This window comes from Delphinus delphis, chromosome 4 (genome assembly GCF_949987515.2).
Source record: "Delphinus delphis chromosome 4, mDelDel1.2, whole genome shotgun sequence".
Classification (NCBI taxonomy): domain Eukaryota; kingdom Metazoa; phylum Chordata; class Mammalia; order Artiodactyla; family Delphinidae; genus Delphinus; species Delphinus delphis.
In genome coordinates this window covers 42,118,402-42,135,720 of record NC_082686.1, presented here as the reverse complement: position 1 = coordinate 42,135,720, position 17,319 = coordinate 42,118,402, and positions in this window count along the sequence as shown.

Here is a 17,319-nt window from a genome sequence, read left to right as displayed (position 1 = left end):
TAAATGCCAGAAGGTGAGGTAAAGGAGGAGAATATGCTTTTGAATGGGTAACCATGAAAAGCAAGAAGATAGGAAAAAGTAAAGTTATACGTGGCATATACTACCAAGGATCTCTAGGTGTTTTGACTTGGGTTGATAACACAGGTTGAAGCACAAAAATACCTTCAGAAGGAAGCGGTCAAGGGGTCAGTAGGCCAAAGGGTGCCCTTCACCATAGGTTATTATAAATGCCAGCTGTGGCCTAAATTGAGAGCATGTCTTAGGTAAATTCTTTATTCACCCGAGATATGCCAATGACGTATTAAGAGAGAAAATTTGAAAAGTAATGTCTATAGGAGTAATACGTTTTCCTAAAGAGACACATTAACAATAAAATTCTCTACATGTGTGTAGATGTTTGCATAATTTTAGAGTAGGGCAAAGACAATAGTGATTATTTATTGGAGACAGGGATTTAAATGGAAGAGGTTTAGGGAGAGCATATATTAGCTTTCTTCACACACTGTTGTGTTACTTTACCAGTTCTTGTGTGCAAATATTACTTTGATAATTTTGGAAAAGTAATTTAATAAAGAAAATAATAAAAGGTTGGTGCATTTTATGCCTTTTCACACATAGAAGGCACAGCATTTTGACCAATGGTTCAAAGTATGCTTAAAGGACTCCCTTTCCTATATCAATTTTATATAGTGGAAAAGAGTATGTAATGAAACAAATAAAAATATAATTAAAGCAAACTTGGACATCTGTTTAGACTTCACCTGTATATGCAAATTAAACTATCTGAATTTTATATCATTTATTTATCACAGAGGAAGCTTACCTCAATGACCCTATTGTCAGAAACAAAAGAGATACTTTGTTGTTGTGGAAGTATTTTGTAAACTGGATATTAATATTCCATTGTTTTCAAGATGGTAAGAATAACTTCATGATTCTGTTTTCAATGTATGTATGAAAAAGGGTGGGAATGGGTGAGATAGAAGGGATTGCTTTTGGCAACTAGAACCCAATTACCTTTATAATTTTAAAGGGATGAATATGTACCTTCTTAATAATCATATATTATCTAGTGCATCTATTTACCTAACACTGTAGACATGTAAATATAAAATTAAGTCAAAATAATGTTCTTTCTGTATGGAAAAGCTTTTAGTGAAAAAATATTGATTAGTCTAAAAATGAAATATGTTAAAAATATGAAAGAATTTCTTAAGGATGATATGTAGGTTTATATAATATTATTTTTACAGTACATGTGCATCTCTGGAGGAAGTTCTGCCTTTTAAGACCAGAAGAAATTAGAGGAAACCAAAATGAAGAGAAAGGACTTAAAAGGCACAATGTGTGTTCGTTCCACCATTTCAGGCATTGCTTAACAATCTGTTGAGAACGCAACTTGAACCAAACAACAAGCAGGCGCGTTTTACTTGCTTTCCAAGAGCGACAGGTGCAAAGAAGCTTGAGAAAAAAGCATTCATTATGGGCAAGGTTAAAATTAGGTACTTAAAAATCGTCATCTAATTTAGGCCATTTATCATTCTCCTCAAAGCCCCTTTTGTACAATTGAATACTGAAGTGCTTAGCTTACTATTAGATCATCACAGCTGCTACAGTATCACTCAAAGCAGATGTTTCACAGACAGAAAGAGCCTAGCTAATTTTAACAGAAACATGGTAACTGCAAGTCACTTTTTGGCAGTTCCAGCAGTGAATGTGAATATACCATGCAGGTGCAACTGTACATAGTGAACTGTAGGATAAATGCTTTCAGAAAGGGAAAAGTGATATTGGTGAGAGATCCTTGAAAGGGTTTTATTCTTGATGGATTAGAAATCCAGAGCCTGTACACTGTGGTTCACTGTGATGAGATTCAAACTATTCCTTCCCTTTTGAAAGAAGAGAACAAAAAATAATTTGGGCTAATTATAGGGCATTCTCACAGTCATTTTCCAAATTAATTTGCACTTGGAAATAGAATACTGAGGGAATTTTCTTACACTTAAATCGTGAGCTCACATATTAATATCTTCTCAATTTATGATTCTAGTGATAACAGTGATATTTGTATTTCTATATATTTAGGTATATTTTTATGTGTGTACAGAAATCATACCATAAATTCCTTGTTCAATTTCTTATTATTACAATTCATGGCATGATATTTCTGTGGAAGAGAAAAAGTCTCTTCCACTAACAAAAAAATGGTAGAGATATTTGTGACAAATGGATCATTTCATTCTTAGTGTTCAGCAGACTTAAATGTACTTGAGCTAAATGAGAGAGTCCTTTGCTTGACTAATTGTAAGAACTATGTAAACTACAAATTGCAACCATTTAATTTCTTATTGAATCACTGTCCTTGACAAATACATACATTTATACATTAGTATGTATGTGTTTGTATATATTTATGTGTGTATATATATAATAGCTATATTCCCAAAAATATATTCCTAAAGAGTGTATGTGATGATGTTTTTAGAAATTAACAGAAAACTACAGCATTGTATAAACTTCCTAGGGCTACTGTAAAAAAATCACCACGAACTGTGGCTTAAAACAACAGAAGGGCTTCCCTGGTGGCGCAGTGGTTGAGAGTCTGCCTGCCGATGCAGGGGACACGGGTTCGTGCCCCGGTCCGGGAAGATCCCACATGCCGCGGAGTGGCTGGGCCTGTGAGCCATGGCCGCTGAGCCTGCGCGTCCAGAGCCTGTGCTCTGCAACGGGAGAGGCCACAACAGTGAGAGGCCCGCGTACTGCAAAAAAAAACAAACCAAAACAAACAACAACAGAAATTTATTCTCACAGTTATGGAGGCCACACTCCCTCCAAGGGCTCTAGGGGAGAATCCTTCCATGCTTCTTCCGGCTTCTGGTGACTCCAGGTGTTCCTTGGTTTGTGGCTGCATAATTCCAATATCTGCCTTTGTCTTCACGTGGTCTTCTCCAATTTCTCTCTTTGTTTTCTCCTCTTGTGTCTCTTGTAAGGACACTTGACATTGAATTTAGGGCCCACCTAGATGATCCAGCATGATCTCCTCTCAAGGTATTTAACTTAATTACGTCTGCAAAGATCCTTTTTCCAACTCAGGTCATATTCACAGGTTGTGTGAATTAGGAGAGGGTGTAACTTTTAGGGGGCTACTATTCAACTCAGACATTATAGATGTAAATAAATATTTTAAGCAGTGCTACCCCAAATTTAGTCCTGAGATGGCTGCCAAGTTTGTGAATTATTTGCTACTGGTCTGCAACAAGATAAGGAATTGCACCAAGATGTAATGCCATTTCATTACACCACACTGTTAGAGTCGGCTGACGCTCTTTTTTTGAAAGATTTTCTTGATGAAGACAATGGTACATTGATTTATTTTCTAGAGTAAGCTCCTTATTTCATCATGGACCTGTGCTTTTTAAGTTGTATAGTTTTAAAATATAATGTCCAAATTGATGTGACTTAGTGTGTCACATGTAGTCTTATTGGAGTATGAGTCTAATTTGGTCACTGTAGAAAGATTCTGCTGGTTGGGAATGAGGTAGTTACGTAAGATACCTGGTCATCACAAAACTCATTAATTTTTTAGTCCTAGGTAGGCAGGTACCAGGTACCTGGTGGCATAGAGCAACATGATGTAACTGAAATTGAGAAGAAGGGACATCAAAGTGTTTGGAAACATACCACTGCCTAACTGTACATGACTCTGTTTTGCCTCTGTTTATTGCAGTTTTCCTGCAGAATAGTAAATACAATTTGCGATACAATATATAAAGTTATTTTTATTGTCATTAAATGGAACACAGGCTGTCAAAACCCCAGCCAGCCACTGGATTTTTACCTGGCCTGTAAAGTTGATGTCATTATCTCCAAGGTATCATTTGTGAAGACCATCTGCAAGCCTTTTCAAATCCATGGGTGTCTCTGTGGGCTAAGAAAATTTGATTTGTCCTCAGTTGTGTGCAAGGCAACACAACTTCTTTCCCTGGATTATCTTGAAGTGTGACATGTTTCTTAAAGCTTTTAAGCTGAGATCAGTATCAGGAACTGCAGTAATATTTCTTTATGCAATGCCACATTTACTTTTCTTTATTGATTGTTAACTTTTCTCTCCAAATATCTATTGCTTTTGCTAACCAGAGTCATTTAGGAACATGTCTCTAGCCAACTGGCTCTTAAGTCCCACTCATATTTGTTGTGCATTTCTCTGTTCATCTTATTACACATTGTTTTCATTTTCACAGTTAAGAGCATAAAAGCATATTTCCCAAGGATAAAAAGGGCCTAAATCAATTTCCCCAAAGTACATTCTAAAAGCAGCATTAAGTGTGGCATCCAGCTTCATTATGCTGTTGAACTTGAATTTGTTGAATTGGGAAGTTAAGATGTTAATGTCAGACTAAATCACAAAATTAAAATCTTGGGTCATCATGGTCCATTCAGAATTGTCACTTGAGTATACAGTATATAGCATGTCCCTGTAAAAATCCCAACATATTTTAAAAATAATTTCCTCTTTTTTTCTCTGTCCTTAGGGAACAGTTTCAAGCAAAGCATTTCCATATGGAAAGAGTGAGGAGATTTAACGGGCTGTATAGCATCACTCATGAATAGTATTTAAGTCTCAAGAGGATAACTGGAGCTTGAAGATTAGGGTGTATAAAAGCATTTCATTCCCAAGTATATTCATATACTTTCAGAGCAAGAAACCCCACAAACACAATTATAAACAACCCCAAAAGCGATGTAATCAAGCCCACCATTACAGGATCTATTTGGACCGTGGACATTCCCATTGTAATAGTAAAAAGGAAATCAATACAGTAGCTTCCAGGGCACTTATTCTTGTGACAGTAAGGATGGAACATGCATTTAACTTTAATATTTTCATAGGTTGAAAAGAATAGCCTGGCAAAGATGATCATTTAAATAATTAGTGATATAATAATCATTCCTAGATTATTGAAATCAGAAAGGGTGTACTTCCCTTTCCATGGTTTTCTATGAACTTGAAGACAGGTAGTGGTCCTCAGGCTTAAGTGCACAGATAACACGAGGCAGCTGGCAAACTTTAACAATATCAGATGCTCAGGCCCCATGCCCATCCAAGATTCTGATTCATTCTGTTTAACTTTTTCAAAGCTCCCAGGTGAATTGAATGTGTCAGCAGGTTGGAGAACCAAGGCTTGTTCAAGAGTAATGATTATCAAATTCTAGTATATAAAAATCACATGGGAGCTTAATAAAATGCATATTCTGATTCCAAACTTCCAGAGATTTTGATGGAGTAGGTCTAAGTAGTGGCCTCATAATCACATTTTTGCAACATCCGAGGGAATCCTATACCCACGGTCTATGTACTTTATCAGTTGAGAAAAAATAAAGTAGTATCCTTAGGGAGATGTCCTACCAATTTGAGTACTACTTTATGTGACACTGATTTTAATAGTTAAACTATCATAGACACTGTTAAACAGGGAGTTTAACTATCTTGGTTTATACAATCATATCATGTTCAGTTTCTTTTTGTAATTGGGAAACAAATTATCAAAATCCCAAATTTATAAATGAAGAGACCAAGCCACAGAATATTAAAATGGCTTCCATAATTCTATAAAAGAGACATACCACACCCAGGATTAATTTTGATGTATTGTTTTTTGAGTCTACCTAAATAATCTCAGCTTATCTAAGTACTATCCAAATCAAGTTACAGTCACTGGTTCTGGCATCAAAATAAATGATGTTAAAACTAAAAACCTAATACTAGAAGATAAGTCAGCATAGAAACTTTACATCTCTCAAGGTATGAATAGCCTAGTAAGTGAGATCATGGGCTTGGGAACCAGACCACAGTGTATGTGAATCCTGGCTCTGCCACCAGCCAGCTGTGTGACTCTAGACAAGTTACTTAATCTTTCTCTGCCTCAGTTTCTTTATTTGTCTTGCGTTCCTATTTCATAAGGTTTTTGAAAGGGTAACCGTATTATTATGTGTAAACTCCTAGAACAGTGAATGATATAATGTAAGTGCTATGTGGTTATAAATGTTGTATAGTTGACTTCTACTATTTGACAAATAGTAATAGGTGTTTGTAGAGACTATATTTGGAAGTAATACTTTGATTCAAGTTACATGAAGGAGATGGCATTTTTGGTTCTCAGTAAATTTTATCAAGCCTTCAGTTGTATTTGGTTACAGATTGCATTTAAAATATCTTTCCATTTAACCAAATGAGTTGAAAATTGCATAATAGGGATTTATTTCTCAAAATATAGAGGCTTTGGTTCTATTTGGTTATCATCTGCCCTCTTCCTCCCCCAAAAAGAAAAAATCAAACAAACCATCCAACTTGCTTTGTAAGGAATGAATCCTTACTGAAATTTAAAAACAAAGACCTAACCCCTCACCAAAGGAAAAAGGAATGCTTGCTTTTGGGCTCAGTTGTAAAAACTTGGGGTGCTGAGCCCACTAACTTCAGACATGTAAAGAGTAGGTTCTAGGAGGGAAGCCTGTGACAGGAGATATATTCTTTACACAGTTTCAAAGGGAAAAAATGAGTCAGTCATTTCAGGGCACTCTCCCACACCCAGTCCTAAAAACTATACTGACTTTCCTCATCAGCAGGGCTACCAAAGAGCAACATCCAATCGTTCTGACAAACTGCAGAAAAAGACTCTAATGACATTGGATGGCAGCCATGGAGAGTGGAGACACACTCAGTGCAATGAGCAGTTTTGAAATGACAATAATTATGGTCCAATGAGTCTGAGAAGAAAGCCTTTAAAGCCTACTTTTAGGTTCATCTAACGGTCATTTCTTGCTTTTAGCAACTTCACTGGGCCACCTGGTATGGCTTATTGGACCTGGTTTTATAATTTTCCTTCCCTTATTTTCTCTTCATTCTAAGTCACTCAACTACACGCTGCATTTCTTTTGGGGGGTGGGTAGTGGTGCGTGTGTACGTGTGTGTGCGCATGTGCATGTATGTGTGACCTTGAAACAAAGTGGGGTATAGAAATGTATAAATGAATAAAAATAATGCTGGGGTGTGTGAAGGAGAAAAATTTTGGCAGTGGTATCCGGATGTGACATATCTTGTTGCCACGTCTATGATACCTGTCATTTGGTGGTTTCCCCTGTAATAGTGAAACTAATTTAGAAAAGAGACACCTAGAGCTGCAAACTCCAGAAGGGATATTATTTTTATCCATAAACAGTTCTGTCTTTATTGAGATAAGGAGTGAATACTGTTACCTGCTGTTCTCATAAGGTAAAGAATTTGTGTTCCCTTCACCACAGAAAGTTTTGTTTGGTTCAGAGTTGGATCAGTATTTTATTTAGTTTTGTTTTTGTTATTGTAGTTGCTTTATGTGACCATTAAGGATTTGTAGCATCAGCTTAATAGAATTACTTCCTGAACACTAAGTTGACATAAGAAGCCAGAATTCTGTGTATATTTAGGAACAAGCAGCACATACCTCATTATTTGTGATCATTCCTTTCAACTCATTTCAAATTCTGCCTACGTCTAGACAAGTGTTTTAAACATCTAAGTGTTCATTGCTTGGGTTGATAAAAACACTAGCTTATCTAACATTATTTGTGACACTAATAAATCTTTTACAATAAAGTTGTGCAAATCCCTTTAAATAAAAATAAAATGCAAAAGCATATAGCAGAAGCACACTGTGCTGTTTTTAGTGTGTTGTCCATTTCTTTTCCTTCTGTCTTGCTTGCTCTTGCTGTACTTATATTCATGTTCCTTAATTCCTGGCTTCTTCTTTCCCTGACTTCTGTCAAAAATACTGTATATAGAAAGAAATATTTAACAATGAATACTTTTAAAGTTAAAAAGTAGCTGTTTCAAATCTAAACCTCAAACTCTATTTGAAAAAGAGATGAGTCTTCTTTAAGAATTGGGGACATTAAAGATCAGTATTATACATGTTTTAACTTAAACACACCACTTTTTATTAATTATATTTAAATTTTAGCTCTATAGTTTTATTTGCGGAGTAAATCCAGGCCAGCTTCTCCCGCAGGGGTCCTGTGACCACTTGGTGGCAATGTCGTAGAGGCGATTCAGCAGTTGGGGGAGTGGGGCTGAAAATCCAAGGCCCGTTCCAACCCACGGGCTAACACTGTGATTTACTGGATCCCAGCCCTATGTCTTAATTATTCAGAGGGTCTTGCAGCCTGAGGACTGGCTCAGATTTCCAATAGCAGAGTGATAAAACATGTCACACATACTTATTTCTACATAAATAACCACGATACAAAATTACCCACAGCTAGCAAAATTAAAGCGGAGCCTTTTACCTTTCTTTGAAAAAAACAAACTATAAAAATACCTAAAATATAAAATATATACGTAAATTAATAAAAACAAAAAACAAATCAAAAACAGAAAAAAAACGCTTGAGTTCATCTTGTTCAATATAAAAAAAGTAATGACACACCATGTCTTACTAAGTCTGGATCTGATTTACCACTACAGCTTCGTTTTGTTCAATTTTCCCCACGAATGAAATACTGAGGCCACAGAAAACTCATTTTTCCTTACAGATTCTATGCCTTTTAACATCTGCATATCTATGTTTCTGCTGTTCTCTTTGCACAGAATACCCTCCCATCCATGACCTTCCTAATCCCCTGTAAATCTCTCCTTTATCAGTTAGCCATCTCTATTCCTGCCCCTTACTTACTCCTCAACGAAATGTTGCAACTATATTTTAATTAAATGCATATATATCTGAAAATGTGAGGGGCTGTTTTCATTCACTATTTTTGCAATTCTCTTGCTTTCTTCCCTTCCTTCTTTCCCTCTCTTAGCCCCCGTCCCCTGCCCACCCTTTTAAAAGTAAGTATAACATGGCTATAATAGATCTGACATTGTGCAGGTATTGCAGGTATGATAAATTCAGTATGGTACCCAATCTCGTAATATTTATTATCTTGTAAGAAATAGAGTCAGGTAAATAAACAATTACATATGTGTGCCTTGTTAGAGGACAACTATTTGGTACCTAAAAATAACAGTGAAAGTTAAAATGTAGTTACTATGTCACAGATACTTTTATAAGAATTTTACATATATTAACTTTTTAATCTTTATAACAATCCATGGAGTCCGTTCAGTTATTATGCTTATTTTACAGATGAGGATTTGGAGGTCTAGCAAGGGTAAAATACTTGTTCTAAGACAAACAGCTGGATTTCAACCGCGGAGCTGGCTCCAGCACGCATACTTGTAATGACTATGTACACTGCCTCTCATTACATGTAGAGTGCCATATATAAATGTTGAAATCTTGAAAAGGTTCTTTTGCACATATGATAAACAATTCCTAACTAATAACCATAATCTGGTGTTTTATTATAAGAGCTATTATTTTGAAATTTTTCTATTTACATACCGACTTTTAATCTGTATTGTAAGTGCTTAATTTTTGTTGCATTCTGTTAGAATGTAAATTTTTAGAAAACAGATTTCATCTAAGATTTCTTTTGTCCCTTCTACTTCTGGCATGGTGCTGGACACGTACAAAGTTTACTTAAAATTAAGATTTGACCAGTAATTGGTAAATTTCCAGTATGATTTAAGCTTACTGAACTTTTTTTCAAATTCACCCTTTATTAAGTGGTTTTAGTAAAAATATAAATCAAAATGATCTGTGGAAAATTTTCATAATACACATAATTGGATTTAATGCCAAGATCTTCATTGGTAGTTATCATCTTTGATCCAAGCACTCAATTAAGAAAAACCTGATCTTCCTGCAGGAATTAAGGCTTGAGGAACCAGCTAAAGAAAATACTAACACTTTTGCTACTGCTATTACTGTGAACCATAACGTTTTTTGTCTCTGGCCCAAGAGTCTTATGTTTTCTGCCAGAATCCATGAAACTGTAGCAGGCTAACTTGTTAACTGCAAGTAGGGTAAATTTCAGACCATTCAGTTATTGACACACTTTTTTTCCCAACGAGGCTCATCAGCAAACAACAAACATTCACATTTTATTAGAATTTTAGCAAGACCTGAAACAACATATTGAGATTTCATTTGGAATATAAAGACTGGCTGATTCATAATTAGTTCAGTTTCTAAGTTAATATTTTCCTCAAGAACATCTGCCATCCTATTAAGTGTATCTATCATTCAATCTCTGACATCTACAGTCATTATCTTTGGCAGAAGTCTCTTTGACCTGCAGTCCTCTCTCATAAAATTATTGTGCAACTCTAGCTTCTCTTCCATCCTTTATCTTCTTCCCTTGGACACCGTTTACTATGCTTCTTCTCTCAAGCACTTCCTTCTAATAACTAAAATTCCACCACAAAACTTCTGACTATTTTGGTTTTCTCCTCATCTGTTTTGGTTCTTCTCAGGGGAGGTGCAAGGCAAGTATGAAATATAGCACTTATTTTACACTGCTTTACAGAACAGTTACTATTATGCTTTCTCCCTTTTTATATTGTCAAGTCCTTAAGAATAGTAATGCGATTTTACTAATTTTAATGTCCTCTACCCCTAATATCCTGGCATAGTAATTTGAATTTAATGGTTAGTAAAACCCTTTTTGAATGAATGAATTGTAAGTATGTAATTAGCATATATTTTTTCCACATTTACCACATTGCCAAGTGTGTAATATTATTTCAAGATAGGCACTTTATTAGTTAATTTTTTTTTTTTTTTTTTTTGCGGTACGCAGGCCTCTCCCTGTTGTGGCCTCTCCCGTTGCGGAGCACAGGCTCCAGATGGGCAGGCTCGGTGGCCATGGCTCACGGGCCCAGCTGCTCCACGGCATGTGGGATCTTCCCGGACCGGGACATGAACCCGTGTCCCCTGCATCAGCAGGCGGACTCCCAACCACTGCACCACCAGGGAAGCCCTACTTAAATTTTTTTTTTAAATATTTATTTATTTTTATTGATATGTAATTGAAATATAACATTAGTTTTATGTGTACAACATAATGATTTGATATTTGTATATATTGCGAAATGATCACCACAATAAGTCTAATTAACATCCATTACTATACATAGTAACAAATTCTTTTTTCCTGTGATAAGAACTTTCAAGATCTACTCTCTTAGCAACTTTCAAATATACAATGCAGTATTATTAACTATGGTCACCATGCTGTATACTACATCACCATGACTTATTTATTTCATAACTGGAAGTTCGTACTTTTTGATCCCTTTCACCCATTTCACCCTTGCCTCCCTGCCCCTCCTCTGGCAAACACCAATCCATTGTTTGTTCTAAGTGTTTGTTGTTTCTGTTTTTGTTCTTTTGTTTTGTTTGTTTACATTCCACATATGTGTGAGATTATGAGATCACATGGTATTTATCTTTCTCTGTCTGACTTATTTCACTTAGCATAATGACCTCAAGGTTCATCCATGACATGGCAAACGGCAGGATTTTCTTCCTTTTTATGGAAGACTAATATTCCATTTTATATATATATATATATATATACCACATTTTCTTTATCCATTCATCCATTGATGGACCCTTAGGGTGCTTCCATGTCTTGGCTATTGTAAGTAATGCTGAAATGAACATGGGGGTTCATATATCTTTTTGAGTTAGTGTTTTTATTTTCTTCAGATAAATACCCAGAAGTGGAATTGCTGGGTCATGTGGTAGTTCTATTTTTAATTTTCTGAGGAACCTCCATGCTGTTTTCCATAGTGGCTACCCAAATTTTATTATTTTTATAAGTCAAAAATACATTAGTAAACATGGTTTGTACTTGGAGAAAAATTGGTACTTAATTAGTTTTTTGTCTAAGGGTTTTATTTGCCTAATTAGAACAGTTAAATATTAAAATATCATTAGGCCTTTATTATTAGGCTAAGTATATATATTGAGTTTCTTTATTTGAAAAGTTCCATGAATAATAAAATAAGTATGAAGAATATAAACACACCACACAAATAATCAAACTAAATTATACCCTGTTAAAGACATGGCTTTACACCTTGGCTTTAAATCAAAGACCCACAAATATTTGTGATTCATGGATCACAAGAATTTTGTGAAATAAATGATAGTTCTGCTAACTAAGAACCCCTTGTTCAAGACTTCAGTGACAAGGTATGAAATACGTCAAAGAAGTATGTAGGAAGTTTGTAAGAAAAAGTGTTTTCTTACTGAGTTCCATGCATCCTGTTATACTCTCCACATCTGTGCGAGACCTCAGTTTTCACTTAAGGTTTTAAATCTAGGGCCCAAAGCATCTGAATTCAAGTATCCATCCCAAATGTGATACATTATAGATATAGACAACTCTGTAGACCAGTAGCTGGAAAATGATGCTTGATCTTTTTGGGCTATGCTTGATAATTTTATCATCAAATATGTATTATGTAACTGAAATCAAAATATATCAGTTTATTAAAGCTCATAAAAGCTTATTTCTGTTGTTTTGCATCAATATTTTCTTCCTATGTAATATATAGTTATATAAATCTTATTTAACATGTTTTACCTTCTTTGAACATAGGTAAATTAAAGGAAAGGTGATTGAGAAATGTTTTGGGCATGAAGACATCTTAAACTTAGGGAGGCAAATATTTGTAATAAAAAAGTATTTAATTTTTAGTTTGAAGACTTGAATTTGAGTGTTGGCTCTGGAGGCAATGTGGAATCAATAGAAGTTATATTAGTGAATAATGTTTATAAAAAATAACTTTCTGTGTTCTGTGGGTGATATTTTTGAAAGCTAAATGATTGTTGGCAGGGGAATAGTTTGATGCCTGTTAGATGTAAACAGGAAAAGTAAGTTGTGGAGAGACAAGATTCAAGAAATCTAAAAGAAATCAAACAGCAGACAAATGATTCTCAGGTTTCTGGTTTTGACAACTGGTTGGATAGAGTTACTGCAATAGTATATATATTGCTACAGATTTGCAAATACTAGCATTTAAGTATAAGGAAAAGCATTAATAAATCATTATCTTTTTGTAGAGAGTGGATGAGGGAGAGGACAGGATGGGAATAATATTTCTTTGAATATTACTTGCTATTCAATTTTGACTTTGAAATAATAAAATATTTTAGATAATCAAAAATAAATGGAATCGAAAAGGAAAATCCAATGAAAATAAATTTCCTAAAAGTGGGAAGCCAGCTGAAAAAAATGTGTCTATTTTCCAAGTTACTGGCATAATGTATGGAGAAAATAACTACTTCAGATCATAGATTTAGAGTTGCATACTTAATGGAGTGTATTCTAAGAAAAAAACCAACTTTCAAATGCATTCATAAGACTTGTTAGTTGTAATATTGATTTTTTATTTTGACAATTGTGTGTGTTGAGAATTGTGTGTGTATTAGCATATCAATATGCTAATATTGATAGAAACAAAGATTTTTGATGTACAAAAGAAGAAATATAATTTTAAAATGATTGCCTCTATGGTGTTTAACGTGAAGTGGAAATAATAGTATGATCTCATAATTTTTTTTAATTAAATAGTTTATAATTCTGTCTACTGAAAAAGCTCAAAATTATTTTCTGTAAAAACTATTCTCCACTACAGAGAACAAGGCTTCCAAGAATAACTGATTTCAGACCCAGGGCTAGAAATGTGCAAAATAGGAGGCCAAGACTTTGGGAGAGGAGGGAAGAAAAGAGTCTTGGACATGTTGGTTCTGAGTTCTTCTAGGACATGAAAATATAAGGAGATATTAGAAGTTCTGATTTAGGACTCTGGCTCTGCAATTTTATATGTATTTATTCAATTTCTATAAAATTTAAAGAATCAAGTCTAATGATCTTTAGAATACTGGCAGTTCTCAAAAGTGTATGATTCTATGATTTTACGTAAAGTGACTATATGTAAGAAAACTATGAGATAGAACACTGGTGCCTGATTAGAGCCACTGGCATAATCACTCAGAATAAAAAGGACCTTGGTAATTCCAGTCACTTGGTTGAATAAGTGATTTACATGTAGTAGATCAAAGAGTTTATTTAGTAAAACTAGTACTACCTTTCCTTTGCTTTTTCATAATTTAAAATTAGTTTGATTTGCATTACATTGTTTATTTTGGTTTTGTTTAATTAAAAGTTTAAAAAAGCATGTTAAACTACAAAATAAATCATGTATTCTCTGATTTTATATTCTATATTTAAAATGTGTATGAAAGTTTCTTTAATCCCTACAGCGAATGATTTCACTTCACCTTTAGTTTTTCTGTTCAGAGTCCTTTCCCAAGTATTTGTGATCTATTTCATGAAAAAGTACTTCCTTACATCTGCCTTGAATTTCCTTTTTCCCCCAGTTCCATTCCTGAACCCTCATCTTGCTATCTTCTTTAAGTGGAAAATAGTCTGCTTGACATTATTTCTATCATGTTCAGTTCTGTGTATTTCAGTAAAATTTTTCTTAATTATGTTCTTCCCAAGAGAGCACTTAATCTTTTTTAGCCTGTCTTTATAGATTTTTACCTGTTGGCCGTAGGATAAACCCCATTGCTTTTTAAAGCAACTTTGATCGTATGAAAGTCTTGGGTACTTTATTAAAAGAATCCCATTAAAACAATATTCACAAAATAGCAAAACTCAGTTTTCATGCTTTGGAAGAATTTGTTTTATCTGACAATAAACAGAACCTCCAAAGAACAAAGTGACATAAAATATACTACATTACTTGTACATTTTGATTCCATCTCTTTTTCCTTTTGTTTATTACCTTTAGTACCTTGAGAGTTCAAACAGAGTGATGAAACAGTATTTTTAAGTGTTCATTTTCCTTTAATGTTTACTTCCTCTCCAATAGAGCAGAAAGACCTAATAACTAGCAAACATTAACATTAAATTAATCTTAACATTTAGATTGTTTCTTGTTTTTATTAACCTAAGGTCAAAATGATAAAAGGACCAAGTGGAAAAAAAGAGGCATCACAATAAAATGGGAAACCAATCACTACTTCCATTTAAATGCACATTTAATATAATAGCTCAAGATTCACAATGGAAGGAAATACAAGAGAGAATATACATTTTGTCAACCAATATGACTCTAACATCCAATAACGTGAATTAATGGCTCTACATAATAAACAGTAAAGAAAAAAGCTCATTTTCACTTTGCATAGTACAAAATATTGTCTGTATTAAGACATTCCAGTTAAATAGATATTTTAAGTGAACATATTGAAGTAATTTACAGAGTACGTAATTGTTGACAATATATCAAAGATTATCAGAGACTGTGGTTTACTGTGTAAATGGCAGAACAAGTGTACTCAAAATATTAATAATCTTCAAAATTTGGGCCTCCTAGATATTTTAATGAATGCTTGATCTGAGTAGCTAGTATAATGAGTATGTAAATTGGTAAACTTTCAAAATTATCTCTGTATCAACAATATCATTAGAAATTTAATAAAATTTGGAGTACTGGACACATAGTCAAGTAAAGCAATTCTAAAAATCATCTTGGAGCTTTTATTTCTTTTCCCAGGAGAATTTATTTCAGCTCAGATCTCTGACCAACTTCAAAGGAGATTTTTGTGGTTATTTTGGATCTATAAGTTGTGTAGGGAAAAAAATAAAACTGGTTTTCAGACAACAATGAAAACAAACCATTTAGTAAATGCATTTCTGTGCAAAGCAATTGTGCTGAATTTCTGAAATGGTTTCTGAAAATGTATGCATACATGAGCTTCCTTGTTATCTCTTGTGTAGCAACAAAATGAAACATAAAAGCTTTATGGCATGAAGATAATGTTAAACAGATTTCTGCCTGTTTCCTAAACAATGGTCAAAAAAATCTAATTAAAGTGGAAAGTACTATACAAAGTAAAGTTGTGGATCCTTGGTAGGTTATAAAAGAAGAAAAACACTGCTCCAATTTTGAATGTGTGGTAGCTTAATTGTTTAAAAGAATATTAATTAACTACTGGTTTGCATTCAATAACATATTTGGTTAATTCATTATGTGTCATTTGTGTAGAAGGTGAAACAAACTAATAATTTTGAGCTATTTGCATCTTTTCAGTACAGAATATTATACTCTACTAATTTTTCATGTACAAGTTTGCAGTAACAAAAATACAAATCATTCCAATAGACCTTTGTTAAAGAGTTTACCTGGGTGGTAAGGCATTAAGGGGTGTAAAACTATTCTTTTTCTATTATAAATCTAAAGTGGCAAGACAAAAATTGTTACGCAAAATAGACCTTTGAGAAGTGTCCTTGCCGCATCAAGACAATAAACCAGAAAAATTACCATGCTGTCAAATATTAAGAATGAAAAATAAATATAAGTGAACCATGGTCTGTGTTTTCTTGGAGTTGATTTTAGTAACATTTACCTGAATAATACTTTATACTTTACCATGGATCCTCTCCTCCTTTGCCACATTTTTTTTTTCTTTTTTTTGCGGTACGCGGGCCTCTCACTGTTGGGGCCTCTCCCTTTGCGGAGCACAGGCTCCAGACGCGCAGGCTCAGCGGCCATGGCTCATGGGCCCAGCCGCTCTGCGGCATGTGGGATCTTCCCGGACTGGGGCACGAACCCGTGTCCCCTGCATCGGCAGGTGGACCCTCAACCACTGCGCCACCAGGGAAGCCCTGCCACATTTTTATTTGCTAGTAATTTGCATATTACTTCTTCCATAGTCCAAGACAGCTAAAAAATTTATTGTTCATAATTTAACCCCAAATCTGATACTTTTCAGATTATAAGTGTGTCTTTTAAAATACAAATTTCCCTTAATATCAAGATAGACACAAAATATTGTTTCTAAAAAGCTTTCTATTTGTGCTTTAATTATTTTTAATTTAAATTGAGCTAAACTAGGGCAGATAGCTATATATTTGTTATTTTTTTTTCTAATCAGCAATATAAATTATTTTTTTCTACTTGAGTTACTTTTAAAAAATCTGAAAGGTTACTTCTTCGCCCTAAAACTTGTTTTGATAAACAAGTTTAAAAAAACAGACTGGTTTTATTGTTGATTCGTAGCTGCCATGCCCTATCCTCAGAGTAAACTTTTTCTTTTCTAGGGAAATAACTTGTCGCTTGGAAATTATTTAGCTTTATTCCAGCTCAATCCATTAAAGATATGAAATGACCAGTCAAAAATGGAAAACTCCAGTTACTAAGTTTTAAATTGCTCTTCCAGGACTAAATGCCTGAAGTCAGAAGGTCGCTTCTGGACATACCAAACAAAAGTCAGCCCACATGCAAGATGAGTCAGCATACATGTATCCTTAATTTTACACAGTCAAAAATAAGAGCTGACAACATACAGCTAGTTTTTGGCTTCCTAGGGCCATTTCTCA